This window comes from Microtus pennsylvanicus, chromosome 16 (assembly GCF_037038515.1).
Source record: "Microtus pennsylvanicus isolate mMicPen1 chromosome 16, mMicPen1.hap1, whole genome shotgun sequence".
In the NCBI taxonomy this organism is placed as follows: Eukaryota; Metazoa; Chordata; class Mammalia; order Rodentia; family Cricetidae; genus Microtus; species Microtus pennsylvanicus.
The window spans coordinates 49183248-49196614 of NC_134594.1; the positions used below are offsets into that span (position 1 = coordinate 49183248).

Here is a 13367-nt window from a genome sequence, read left to right on the forward strand (position 1 = left end):
TCTTTTCCTGTTTCTTTAAATAGAAGAGTAAATAAATATCTCGGGCAAAACTAGATTTGACATAGATACTATATAAATCTACCACTTAGAGTTATTTGTCTCAAAGAATTTAGATCCTTGCCTTAAAATGTTCTGCATGTATAGCAATTTATACCCTCAAAGACAAATATTTGAGTCTTTGTTTTTCATTCGAGTTGGTTGCCTTCTCTGTGTTATGTGGAGTTCTCAGCCATGTGTATTCTGAGAAATATTAAAACCATGCTGGCTATTCCTGCATGAAACTGCTGTAGCATTTCAGAGATTTAATTATGTTTTAAAATTAGAAAGCGTCAATTTTCAGAGTAAGTATTTTATATCTCTTTACACATTAACTGATATGTACGTATGTTTAAATGTATGTTACTTAAGTCCCTTATAAATGGCCCAGAGATGGTTTTTATATGTATGACATTTAAATAGAGAATTGAGGAGGAGTGAGGGAATACTGGGACTCCTTGTAGAGGAGAAATCTGCGTTCCCAGCTCTGCTGTGGCCCTTCTCTCTCATCTGTAAAAGCAACAGTGGTGACTGTTATCAGAGGCAGTCAGCCCCACACCAGCACCGTCTTGGTACGTATAAAAACATTATCGCTTCTGTGCAGTGTGCCCGTTCTCTTACTGTCTGTAATACGGTGAACGTGGACACCTAGGAAAACAGGTAATGACGAGGGGGAGGAACAGAAGAACACGGGCACATCTAATACAAATTTCAGAAAACTGTTATGTATTTTTACTAAATGTATTACTTCATCCTGTCTCGCCCTTTATAATGTCTGATGCCCCAATCCAGTTCTGCTTTAGCTTTGAGTAGTGAATCCTGACATACAGGTACTTTTACTTACTATGAGAATTTATGTACATTAGAATAGAAAAAACGAAAAAGCCAATCTAAGCTTTTAAAAAACAAATAGCAGGCAAACCCAGATATTTTTACTATGTAACTGTTTTAAACCCTCCCACGAGCTGATTCAGTCTGCTGAGCCTCTGGTTCAGCGGAGGCTGTGACCAGCCCGAGTCCGGCACCTCTGAGCCTTCGGGCTCCGGTGTCCACCGCCCCCGCCTGCCCGCCCGCCTGCCCGCCTCCCTGCTTTGTGTCTCTCAGAGCCGCAGGAACACCCCAGGAGAGCGGCCACACACTAATGCACTTGTCGGAAGGCCAGTATATACACAGCACTACTTAACTTCAAATCTTTATTCTAGATTTTTTTATTTCTTTAAAAGAAGAAAAGTGGTGCTGGGGCGACCTATTGTTTTCCCCTGCATTTTACAGTTCTCTCAGCTATTTAAGTTTAATTGAAATTTTAAAATCACAAGAATATTTAGTGACTTTTATTTGCAAGTATCATAAGCAAGAGCCAAATGCCATTTTCTTCAAATCTGATGTTGTTGTTGCATATAAAGTTGATAGCTCCGTAACTATTTTAACCTAATGTTATACAATGTTAATATGTGTATTAGTTGGATAAAAATCAGGCTAACTCAACTTGGATGAAACCTATAAATAGTATAATTTGGGGCTTTAAAAATGACTCACATGTTTTATGAAACCTGTCTAGATTATGCAGCCAAAGGCTTGCTTTCCGCAGACAGGCCGTTTTTCACCTTTGGCTCTATTGTCTTGTGATGGTTATCTGCGGTGGAATGCGGCTTTCGCGATGAGAAGGCTGAAAATAGCGTTCCACTTGCTTGCGGATGGTTTCTGTAACATTAACCAGGACGATTTCAGTGAAAGGTGTTTTCTGCGGAAAGCCCAGCACTTTGTTACCTCACCCCGGCTGCTGTCCTAGGCTGAGATTCCTCCAAAGGAAGGTTTTCAGAACAATGCCGACTGCATCGCCCTCCAAATTCCAGAGAAAATGTGTTCCCTCAGTGCCCTAAATTGGTAGTTAAACACTTCCAACCTTGACATGATTGTGCTTACGTAAACAAGCTGAAAGCATACGGCACTGTTATTATTTATTCACTATTTTATATTACACTAATAAATCATAAACTTGAATTTTAAAAACTAACTACTTAGGCAACACTTTTAGATTTCAAAGTGATTTTTGTTTTACAGTCAGTCTATTCGCTTTTGGAGCGGGTGATTGCGGACTGTGAGGGTGTCGTGTAGATTTGCTGCGCACTATTTCAGTAAAGTACTTTAACATTCTTGCATTCTGGTTTTGATTTGATGGAAAGGTGGCATATTTCTTTTCCCTCTTTGCAATCAGACATGGTAATCTATGTCAGCCTTCTCCCTTTATAGGAATGGCGTCTATGGGGGGGTAGTTTATATATATAAAACAACAAGATTCTGTTAAGAGTATTTCAGCACCGTTAATTAGAAAGAAAATTTTATTAACCGTAAGGCTGGTAGCACTCACAGGCTACAGAGCCGCTCTGTAAAGTACTGTATTCCAGAGCTGCCCTGTTTTTTCTCTAAAACTTCATTTTGTTATACTCTCATCAGTCACATAAGTCATTATCGTAAATCCTACTGTTGTTAATTTTACTAGTATCACCCTAATGAGACATTCCTGCTATAATTAAAAATGAATTCCAACTTTAAGGCATTCTAAATTTTTTTAATGAATTTAGAATGATCTTGCCCTATGACTATAAATACCAGTGATATTAGACTACTCATCAAGTCTGTAAAAGAAGTGGTGTTGTAGCGTGTCCAGTGTGAGTTATTTACTGGTGGCCTCCATTCACAAGTGCTTATGCATATGTATGTCTTTATGCATGTATTTAGGAATTATGTCCTTTTATCATAAAACCTGATATGTTTTACTAAAGCTACTGATAAATTCTTATTCTTTGTCTTGGCAAAATATAGGCGGCTGTAGTGGAGTGTCCTCTCCGTAAGTAGGTAGCCTAGAGCACCATCTGCTGGGCGCACCGGGGATGTACAGCTCTCTAATGGGGAAGGCCGGGCCTGGAAACACCAGTGTATTTTGTCTTCATTGCCTGTGATATATTATTCATGCATCTCAAATGTCAGGATATGTATGATGTGTTGGACCTTGTAAGTTTTTTTAAATCATTTTTTCTTCTACTTCCACCCTAACCTGAAATTGGGACTTTGTAATAAATATTTTAAGGAAAGCACAGTACCTATATGATAAAACAAAGCACTACAGTTTGTCCAAGAGACTCTCAGGTCTTCAGTAAGTTGTGGTTGGCAGAAACTGTTTAGATAATACCTAATCGTAGGTTTCTGATACTCACTCGGTTATGTATACGGAAGCAGTGCTTGAGGCATGAGGTCTTTCATGTGAGGGATGAGGTGGATCTGGGTCTTTGTCGAGGACCCCAGTTCTTCCGTGTGCCTTGTTCAGCCTGCATCCAGTTTCTTCCTGGCCTGCTGCTCTGCCTTCTTCTTCTTTATTTTCTTGTAAAATTCAAAGTACGGGTCTGAAGCAGCATGTTCAGGTGACATTAAAAATGTCTATGAAACTCTCCAGAAGGTCCAGGATGTTTAGTGCTCTGTGATGTAATGCAGACCCTCAAATTCCAGCAAAACAACTCTGTATTTACTTCTTGTAGCTAATAGTAGATGTGGTAAAAGGAATTATATTCACATGGCAAATGAATACAACCTTAATGTGCACCATATGCAGAGCGGTGGGGTAGTGTGCCAATAGATCACATTTATTTGCCTTGTGTTACAGAGAAAAATCACTATACCATTCGTCCTATGGGCTGTAGCCACTTAAATACGAGGACGGGGAGCTGATTTATGCCCTCAAACTGAAACTGAGTATCTTCATATGTAGACACTGGGGCAATCCCAAATGAAGTTGCACACACTTTATGCTCAAAACAGGTATTTTAATTTCAAACAATGACAAATTAATTTGAGACTACATACTACTTAGTGACTGTCATTATCTAGACTCTTAGAACACACAGACGCCAAATATTACCCAGAAACTGTAATTGGTGCCCTGCCCCCTTTCTCACATATTAAAGTAAGATTTGTCTGCCGATAGAATAAGGTATAGCGAGTCCCCATCCCCCATGAGTGTGGCATTACTATAGCTTTAATAAGTACGCGTTTAGTTGAGACCTCTGGGCCAACATTAAACTGATTTTTTTTTACCCGCTTTCAGCTTTTTATTAGAAAGATTATGTGCGACCTTACATGTATGTGTACCTTATATTATGAAGTAGATATTCTTGAAGCTGTATGAAGAGCCATATTCTATGAAATTATTTGTGTCTTTCTAATTACTTCTTTTATAAAGCAACAATTGCCCTACTTTTTCTAGTTACCTTCATTTTCGCATGCTGGAACCACTACTTTATAGAGTTAATTAAAAGTGCTAATTAACAAATTTTAGAATTGATTATATCATGGGCTTTTCTGTTTGTTCTTATCTGGATGATTTATTTATTTTCATATAGGATCCCCAGTAGTCTGGACTGGGTTGTCATAATCCTCCTGCCTCACCTCCCAAGGGTTGGGATTACAGGTGTTGTGGATGACCACACCCAGCTTGTGGGTGTAGTGTTGGGTTTTTAAGTTGTCATCACCTACTTAGATAGATCATTGCTTATCATTATCCATGATTTTTAAAAATAATCTAGTTTTCTTACATTCTAGTAGGCTTGGTCGGACTTCAGATTTAGGATTGGAAGATTTTGTTTTTGTAGATTTATTTATTTTATGTGTATATGTGCCCATGGAAGCCAGAGGAGGGCTTTGGGTTTCCTGAAACTGGAGTTGTGAGCCACCATGTGGGTGCTGAGAATCAAACTGAGGTTCTCTGCCAGAGCAACAGATCCCCTAAATCCCTAAACCTTAACCATCTCTCCAGGCCCTTGGAGTACTTTAAATGAAGAAAAAATAATTCCCTGGAATTCAGTTCTTTTTATAGCTGAACTCTGTGACTGTTGAGCATTCAGGTGTTCATCTTTATAGGCTGTAGTTTTCTATAACTGAGATTATTTTATTTCTTTGGGATGTTTTAGGCAAAGTTTTTTGGTTTTGTTTGTTTGTTTGTTTGTTTCAGAACACAATCTTTACTATGTAGCTATGGCTGTCCAGGAAATCACTATGTAGACCAGACTAGCCTCACACTCACAGAGATCCACCACCTTGACCTTCCAAGTGCTGGGATTAAAAGCCTGCACCACTATTACACCAGGGCAGATCAAGGTATTGTTAATAGCTAAAGATGTGAAAACCCTCTGTTACTTGCAGAGTACCTAACTTACATGTATTTAACAAAGAAACCTTACAAATATGGAAGAAACATTAAAAAGAATTTTAGGGTTAGGTATTGGTACACACCTTTAATCCCAGGAAGAGGCAGATGGGTCTCTATGAGTTTGAGTCCACCCAAGGCTACCGTAGTAAAACCCTGTCTCGAAAAACAAAGACTATTACAAAAAACTCCCAAGTAATCAAAATTTATAGTTGTTGGCCCAATCTGAACACCATGCCTAAGGCTCCGGGCTCATTGCAGAAGAGGGGCAGAAAGGCTGTAAGAACAGAAGATCAGGGCGTTTGCTGTGAGATTGTCTCCTCACAATGTCAGACGCTCGCCAACATGACCGCCCAGATGTGAGCCACACGAGGATGATGTAATGAACATGACAAGCTGGGTGGGAACAGCATCTGAGTGCAGCTGTGGACAGGAGTGGTACCCAGAGAGGGGAATTCCAATTGTAGTGTACTGCTGGTGCCAGACGGTCAGCCCTGAAAGCGTGCAGTTAACTCCAACCTAAGAAATAAACAAAAAAAGCTAGCACCAATAATAAGAATTTTAAATGATTTGGATAATCAGAATAAACAGATTAAAAATTTAATTTGTATTCATAAAACTCAGTGTTGGATATAAATAAATGTGAACACTGTTTCACCTCATCAGTTTTCTTTTTTCTTTGTTTTTATGTTTTTCTGGTTCTCTGAGACAGGACTTCTCTGTGTAGCCTTGACTGTCCTAGAACTCACTCTGTAGACCAGGCTGGCCTCAAATTCAGAACTCAGAGATCCATCTGCCTCTGCCTCCCCAGTGCCGAGAAGGTATGTACCTTCTGTGCAGGTAAACTTTATATATCTACTTTATTAGACACCTGTATTTAGGTGCAGGAGCTACAGATGAACAATCCCACTGTAGAGAATCCATAAATGAAGTCTCAGAGTAGGAGAAAAACAGTGTGGTAGTTCAAGTGAAGGGTAGTATGTAAACAAACTGAAGAACTGTGCAAATTCTGTCGAGGATACTGCAGATGTGTGATACGGACACCGAAACATATGTTCTCGGTGCCACTAAGTGCAAAAATCATGGAACTGTGTATTTCATGTCTTGTAAGTATTGTCAAATTACATGCATATGCTCAAAAGCCTGTGCATATGAGTGCATACAAAAACTGGAATCATAGCCAGGCAAGGCCAGAAATATTCATTTCAAGTTACTGGGACTTGGAAGCAAGTTTTCATCATCCTCATGAGTTCTAATTTACCTGTATATTTAATAATGAACATTTCGTATTTGATAATGAAAGAAAATTAGAAATACTTATAATTGGAAAATAAGCCTGATTGTGGAAATTTAACTGCATTTTCTCTACCTCACAGGTGTGTGATTGTTGGGGAAAGTTTTAAAATTGGAGACAAGGCAAAATGTGTGAAATCAGAGTATAATTTTGAGAAACTAAGGCATATTTTTCCTTTTCAAGAAGGGAAAATGAGAACCATCTGTAGCTGGCACTTATGCAGCCCAAGATCAGATAACAACACCGGAGAAACAGCGTGCACGTGCACACACACACGCTCATACACGTGCACATGCACACACACGTGCGCGCACACGCGCGCACACACGCTCACACACATGCACACACATGCACACACACGTACACACATGCACACACACGCTCACACACATGCAGACACGTGCACACACATGCACACACGTACACACATGCACACACATGCACACACATGCTCACACACATGCAGACACGTGCACACACATGCACACACATGCACACACACATGCACGCACACGTGCACACACACGCTCACACACGCACGCACACGTGCACACACACATGCACACACACGTGCACACACACATGTACACACACATGCACACACACGTGCACATGCACACACATGCGCACGCACACACACAGATGGGTGGATTGCTCATGGGTGCTTAGGACTTGCAGACACACTGCACATTAACACTTCTTTTTTGTTTGTTTGTTTTGTTTTTTGTTTTTAAGACAGAATTTCCCTGTATAACAGCCCTGGCTGTCCTGGAACTCTCTTTGTAGACCAGGCTGGCCTCAAACTCACAGAAATCCACCCGCCTCTGCCTCCTGAGTACTGGTATTAAAGGCGTGAACCACCACACCGAGCTAAGACTATTCTTATGATAGCCTCTTTTATTGTCCCTTGTCTTTATGGATAGCACATGGAGAAACTATGAAGGTCTCTCACCTAGAACTGAGAAGACATTTAGTGGGCAGGTACTATAGTCTGGATTCAAATTTAGACACTCGTAGCTACAATCTTTTTTTTTATGGTGCTGGGGATGGAGCTTAGGACTCACACATGCTAAGTGTGTTCCTTGCCACTGAGCTGTCGCCCCAGAGGCCTCTTTTAGTCACTAAACTGTACTACAGTTTTTACTAGATTTAATTGGATTATCAGCAGTACGGAATTTGATACAGTCCTATCACAGAAGCACGTGGTATTTACGAAAGACATAAAAAGACAGTTTTGTCGCACTGATTTCTTATGGCAGTGCGTGTCATGGTAGAACTTGTGGGGTTTGGTTTCTTTTTCTTTCACATTTGTGTGAGCACACTACATGCTGAGTTCTAAGCCCAGGGCCTGTCCCTGCTGAGTGTGCATTCTGCACTAACTGTGCCCCATTCCCTAGAACAGTATATTACACACAGAATTTCCCACATAGACTCACTGTTCAGCAGAGGCTTGGAAGATGAGTCCATGTAAAACAGCAACCAAACCCAGATATGTGGCAGAGGAGGGAAATGATGCGAGCCTAGAGCTTAGACTGACTTTCATACCAACCTTGTCTAGCCTTACATTAGTAATTCTAGTGGTATTTACAAAAGAAGCCATCAACGTTTTCTGGTACACACGGCAGGCACCTTAATGCACCTGTGGCAATGTCGACTGTGGTCTGTATGTTTAACTACACCCAAAGACCATGACGGCTACCCGGTGTCGGGGTGGGCTGGGGGTGATAAAGATGGAATGATTAGAACAAATTTCAAATAATTTAGTTTTTGCATAATTAAAAGGTGTTAGAATTTCCATTGAAAAATTAGGAAGTTAATGGAAAGGGTTAAGAAACATTTATCAGGGGAAAAAGGAAACATTTATCGGCGAAAACCCATTTCCTTTCTTGATTTACCGTTGTGGTGAGCCACATGTGAAAGCTCAGTATTTGGTTTTCACATGAATGTTTTGTATTAATCGACAGCCATTAATAGACAAAGTGCATGTGTAAAATACAGTTACCTATCTTTGGGAAGTAACCTGTATATCTTCTATAGTGGTTAACTTTTTGGTGTTTAAAATACTTAGACTTAAAACCTCATTATGCCTTTTTTTTTTTTTTTGCTTTTCTGTGTTTTTTCTTCTTCATTTTTTGACCATACCTAGATCCCAAGTGACTTCTGTTTCTTTGTTTTTTTAAACAAAATCTAGTTTCATATTCCATTTTAGTTTTCTTTAGGTATACAAGATTTTACTAATGTGGAAAATTGTATTACTGGTGTTTACTTAAAGACTTCATTGATTAATGTTAAATGCTGACTCTTCATATGAAGCCCTTTTATAAGTGCTTGAGCTTCAATGGTGTTTTTAACCTTTAAAACCACTTATAATTTATAGGGTTATGACAAAATAGATAAAACTTGACTTGATAACCATTTAATTCCTGATTTTTTTGTTTTGAAGTGTTGGAATTGAGCCCAGGGCCTTATACTAGTTGGCACTGCACTGTTGAGTTGCAACCTCAGACACCAGTGACTGTTGTAGATCAAGTCATTTTCAAACAAAGGGCCATACTGTGTTTCTGTCCTCATTTTCCAGTGTGTCACATAATACCCACAGCATCAGTAAACATTGCTGAGTGAACGTCAAGAGTGTGGGAGCGAGGGCGTGAGCAGCAGGATATGAGGACTTACGACCAAGGAGCCATCACTGCATGGGTGAAGAAGCAGTTTTGTATTTCTAAGACTGAGGACAGGGAAGCGCAGAGCCCGCTCCATTTCATGCAGATGCTGTTAGTGCAGCGTGCTGTGTGCCTGTTGCTGCATGCTAAGCTGCATTGAGGACTGCGCAGCACGCTCTGAAATGCTCCGCTTGTTAAGACTGAGGCAGTGATGCAGATGATGGCGAGAACTCCTCCCACTTTTACATGGATTATTCATCTCCTTTATGTTAGTGGAGATAAATCTTGGGAATTATCTTTATTTTATTTATTTATTTATTTTTCGAGACAGGGTTTCTCTGTAGGTTTTTGGTTCCTGTCCTGGAACTAGCTCTTGTAGACCAGGCTGGCCTCTTTCTTATGATAGTACAGGAATTACTTTTCCTCTTTCAGATACAAAATTTTAAGAAGTTCAGATGCCATTTAATAAAAATATTTAATGTTATGAGGGGGACAAAGAAAAACATTTATTAATAGAAAAGTATATCATTCTCCTCAGCGGTGTTGTGGTAACTGCTATGAAGAAGCAGAGGCCCAGAGGACACAGACAGGGTTGTAGCCCCTCGTTGCTTAAGTTGGGCTCTTCAAGGCAAACACTTTTTACCAGCACACTCACATCTGTAGAGCTGGCGTGCCTGGGATTTGTGGCAGGCTTTGGGCTGTCTTTAATCTCATTTGACTTGTTCATCTTCTTCTAAGGCCATCCCTAAGATGCACTGAGTCTCCCTTTCAGCTTTGGTGGGATCTGCATCAGTAGTCATAAAACTGCTCTCACACAAAGACCCTGCCTTTGAAGTTTGCGCTCCAGCTTTCAAGGCAGTCCTGGAAGCCTGTCCTTTTTCTCTTTTCATTTTTCTTTAAGAAGTTTGAAGTGTGGCTTCTTAAACTACCAAGATAAAATTTTCTCCCAGCATTATTAAAAGCCATGATGGTTTTCATGCAGTAAGACTTTAAAGGGTTTAAGGGAATCTGCCATGCTTTATGGTCTAGGCTTTGGTAGATTCTAGATCCTGTTCTCTGAGAGAGCAAAGATATGGACTGTCAGCATCCACTAACGACTGAAGGTTTTTATCAAAAGAATGAACCTAGTAGTTTTCTGAAGACTTTCTCTGCTCTTTCAGCGAGACTGGTGAATCTGAAACGTAATGCATGTGCTGAACCGTCTTGTTTGTATTGATAGCCGCTACCATCCTGATTTGAGCTGGCAAGTGGCCAGGAGGGGCAGCTCCAGAGCTGCCAGGGAGGCTATAACCAGAGCCGCACGGAGATACAGTGGGCTCTTCCCTTTCTTCTCTGTTGGATGATATCCCCCGGCTCCTCTACAGCCCAGGAGATGATGTATCCCTTGTAGCTAAAGAGAAGTGGAAGACACACTAGCTCCACAGAGAACCAGTGTCCTGTCTCTAATGATTCCCTCTGCCTTCAGTCTCATGCCAAGTGATTTCCAGTATGTCCGCTGAGCTCAAGCCGTTTGTATTTGTTTGGTTTAAATCCAATATCATAGAATTATATTAGTAATAGTGAAATTTTAATATTAAAATCCTTGGCTTATTGGGATTTATAAAAATCTGACTTTTTATTTTGAACATAGTTTTTAATAAGGTGAATGCGTGAGAATGCTGTGTCTGTGCTTCAGTTAAGGGAGCTGGAAATGGCCTTTTCTTCACGTGTTGTAGACTGGGTTTTTCCTATACATGAGGCAAGTTGAGCATGGTTGGATTTTTGTTTTGTTGTTAATTCTTACTGTAGATCCAGCTCCCTGAGAAGCCCTGGCCATGACTCTGCCCTTACGCTTTTAATTTGTTGTGTTACTTGAGCTTGTGTCCTCAGTCCTCCCGCCACCCCTCGCATTTCCTGGACTGTCTAACCTGTTTCCTGGAGTAGGAAACCCTTTGCCAACAAAGTCCAGCACCCAGGAGAGGGAAGGCCCTTTTCTATCCTGGTGTTATTTTGTTCATGTATCTGCTGATTTTTGTGATGAAAGTGAGTGGTATGTTTGGCATTTGTGGAAGCTGGTATTTTGTAAGTAGAACACACTTGTGAACTGTGTTTGCAAAGGAGGAGGTTTAGAACGTAGCCTCCTTTCTGAGGTTCCCTACCTTCTGACTTCATAGTTCTAGATTATCCTAGTTCATCTCTTACATTTCACAAAGAAAATAGTTGAGATCAGTCTCCTTCCTCCCTCCACTAAGCTCCTGAGAAAACATTCTTAAATCTAGAAAACAAGAAAGAGCATTGACTACCTAAAGATATCTGTCTGTCCCCTCCATGATCCATCTGTCCTTTGTTTATTTTGGCTTACATATAAATTGCTTTCATTTTTCATTTTATTTTCCTTCAAGCCTTCCCTTTCCACTGAGGAAAGATTATTTAAAACACAAATTTCACCACCATTAAAATCATTTGTAATTTATGGAAACAAAAAAGGAACAATTTCACTGAAAATGTAGTCATTAAATCATAATGATTTTAATGGTTTATTTTTTTAAAAAAATCATTACCAAGAGATATAATTAGACAGTGATTTCAAAAATAACATAATGCTATTTTTGTGCAATTTAAAATATGACAATGGGGGTTATGGAAGGGACCATGAATGATGGCTAACATATTAACTTTTTCAAACATAGAATGTTTATTTCTAAATCTCATGATTTTTAATACAAAATTAAGTAGCTTAGATGGGCTTGTATCATTTCCTTCTTTGAAGGTCCCCCCCCCAAAAAAAATTTTTTTATGAATTTAAGGAGAAAAAAATAGTCTGAGATATTCCTCTTGATTTGGAAAATATCAAGAAGGCATTCTAACAAGTTAGGTGTGTTCCTCCTATGTGTTTCCAATCTGAAATCAGATAAAAGCAGGCTCCTGGTTCCACTTGTTCCTGGCCCATAAGTCTATTAGCTGAGGTCTTGTTTTCCTTCTCTGGGGATATGGGCCCTAGACCCAGGATAATACATAAGTTCTTATAGGCTAAAATCTCACTCAGAATTACTGATACTCACCAAAGCCTTAAGAGACACCATGGTGACACCGTGGAATACGCAGGGGATACCTGTCACATGTCATGATAGAGTTACCACTGCCTCCAGGGAAGGCACAAGAAGCTCCTTTCTTGGGAGCAGAGTCCTCTCTCTTGCCTTTTTGGGGGTCTTGTACCTCTGTGCCTTCAATGAAGCCTATTTCCTTCCTCTGCCACCCAGAAAACCAGGCATGTGCACGTATTTTACAAGAATATTGTGAGAGCTCAATGACCTACATCTTGAGAACACCTGCTTTCAAAGCTAGATCTGTGTTTTAGCAGCAACACTGGCCTCTATAGGTATAGTGGGCTCTGACAGATTTTCTTGACCTGTTAGGGGCATTTCCTCAGGGTGGGCGATGGCTCTAAAGACAACCAGTCTCTGGGTTGCAGTGGCAAGCTATTTATTTATTTATGAAGCTGCTCAGAGTGAGCTACTTTCTGGGCATATTTGTCCTTTGGGGTTATACAGTATCAGTTCTCAACTATGCCTTAAACCAGGGTACTTCTGGCTAAATACAGAATCTTGTGTGTCCTTGTGGTACAAATTAAGTCACAACCGAAACCTGTGATTTTGTCACTTGTCTGAGCTGTGGCCAGTTTTTACTTTGTGACCCAGAGCAGGGTGAGTTCTTTCTTCTATTATTATATTCCCTTTCCCCCACCCTCTTTCCTCCAAACCCTCCAGCACCATCAGTAGAATACACAGGGGTTCATCATACCTCTACTGGTGGACTGGAATGTGGGGAGGTACTCTGTGAGAGCTACACATCAGGAAACACTCAGCTATGAGGTGTTTTAGAGAAAGGCTGCTTGGAGATTCGAGTTGCACTTCAGTTGTCTTGTTAGGGGAGTTGTCATCTACTGAGGAAGAGCAGGAGACCTTTCTTTGAAATGTAAATTAAGGCTGAGTTCTTATTTTTAGTTGCTTTATTGTAATAATTTTTGGACAGAATCTTAAATTATATAGACTTAGGCATAGATCATCCTTAGGAACAAATTATTTCAACTCTGTGGGCTTGGGAGCATTGTAGGTAAATTCATAAAGATGCAATGTGTAGTCAAAGTGTAAACCCTGCAGTGCCCCGCCATTCTGACTGTGTAGGAATTCACTGAGCGCTG

General features: G+C 40.2%; 1 protein-coding gene across 5 annotated transcripts in view; it reads left to right on the plus strand.

The window, feature by feature from the left end:
• The window catches only part of Lrba (LPS responsive beige-like anchor protein), a 478393-nt gene that overhangs the window by 454545 nt on the left and 10481 nt on the right, over positions 1-13367 (plus strand). The gene's annotated exons all lie outside the window — the stretch shown is intronic.